We start from the raw sequence: 1,539 nt of genomic DNA on the forward strand, positions 1-1,539 counted from the left end.
ATATATATATATATATATATATATATACGCACCCATACATATTCACAAATAAACTCATATATGAATATATATATAAAAAAAAATTGCATAAATATATCTGTGCACAAAAATATACATACATCCAATTAAGCATACATAGATGCATATTGATATATTTTTTATAAATAATAGAAAAAAATACATATATGTACACAAAAATCTATACAAACACATCTAGTTTCATACAGAAACATGAATATATATACACACACTCTCCCACAGATACACGTGTATATATAAACACTTATACACGTACCATTATACATACATATATATTTTTCATGTATTTGTTGTTAAATGAATTTATAGAGATACTCATCTGAAGGTAATTCATATATAAGTGAGTGAGATGTTAAATGAATGAAAATTAATTAATGAATTAAAGAATAAAAAAGTTAATGGGTTGTCCATTAATTCACATGAAATGATTACTTTGTTATTATATGCTAGAAAAGTTGGGCTGAATTAGGGGTTTAAAGAGTAAATCTTGCTTAAGAAGACAAATCAAAATTATAAATAAGGTTTACTACAGTAATTCCGTAACATATTTGATAGTGTAAAAGTTTTATCGAGATTTGAAAATCACAATATATTATGCTGACCAGTAAATTTTTCGTCAAATAATGAGATATTAAAATGATTGGGATATGTTTTGTTACGAGAATGAATATTTAAACTATGAATGATAGAAATTAAAGATATTTCTAGGAACGCTGGAATGATGAATTATGATCGTAGATTTAGAGAACTCTCATTAAAAAAGCCAGGAACATAATAACTCTTATTATTGCTAAGCCAATTGGTGAATAAATTGGAAGTCGTAAAATAATGATATTGAGGTATAATAAAGTATGGAAAAGAAGAAATAAGGTTAATAATGCATTGCATATTATGTAATTATTATGGGTGGATTTTACTATGAAATAAACCAAAAATAATGCACTTTTTTATGTTAAAAGATTTTATATGACCTAATTTAGGTTAATAAATAAAGAATGTTTAGATAGATTACATCAATCGTAATCAATTTTTATCTTCTAACATATGAGGGAGTTAATTATATGTTTTACTAGTACTATTTGAGGAACTCATGTATTACGGGTTAATGCGATAGCGTTTTATGAAAAAGTGATTGTTATTTAAATGCTGAAAATACATGTTGTTGCCAATGTTTACATTTGTAAGAGATTTCTATGAACGTGTTTACCAGTTTATTCTTTGAAAATAAAATAAAGTACATTTCGTTATTACATAATGAGCAGAATTTTCCACCCTTTTCATATGGCCTAGAAATAGAAAGAATTAGCCAGTCTAGTTTAAATTTTATGTTCTTATCTTTAAGTTCCCAGATTAGTTTGCTAAGGCTCGTGGTATTACGTTTGTTTCTATCTCTAAAGGTTGAGAAATGATTAGATATTCTGGTGGATATTGGTGAAGAGGACGATCCAACATAAAAGTAAATATTTGTAGGAATACTAACTTGGCATTGATAAATAGTGT

Source organism: Octopus bimaculoides, chromosome 29 (assembly GCF_001194135.2).
Source record: "Octopus bimaculoides isolate UCB-OBI-ISO-001 chromosome 29, ASM119413v2, whole genome shotgun sequence".
Lineage (NCBI taxonomy): Eukaryota > Metazoa > Mollusca > Cephalopoda > Octopoda > Octopodidae > Octopus > Octopus bimaculoides.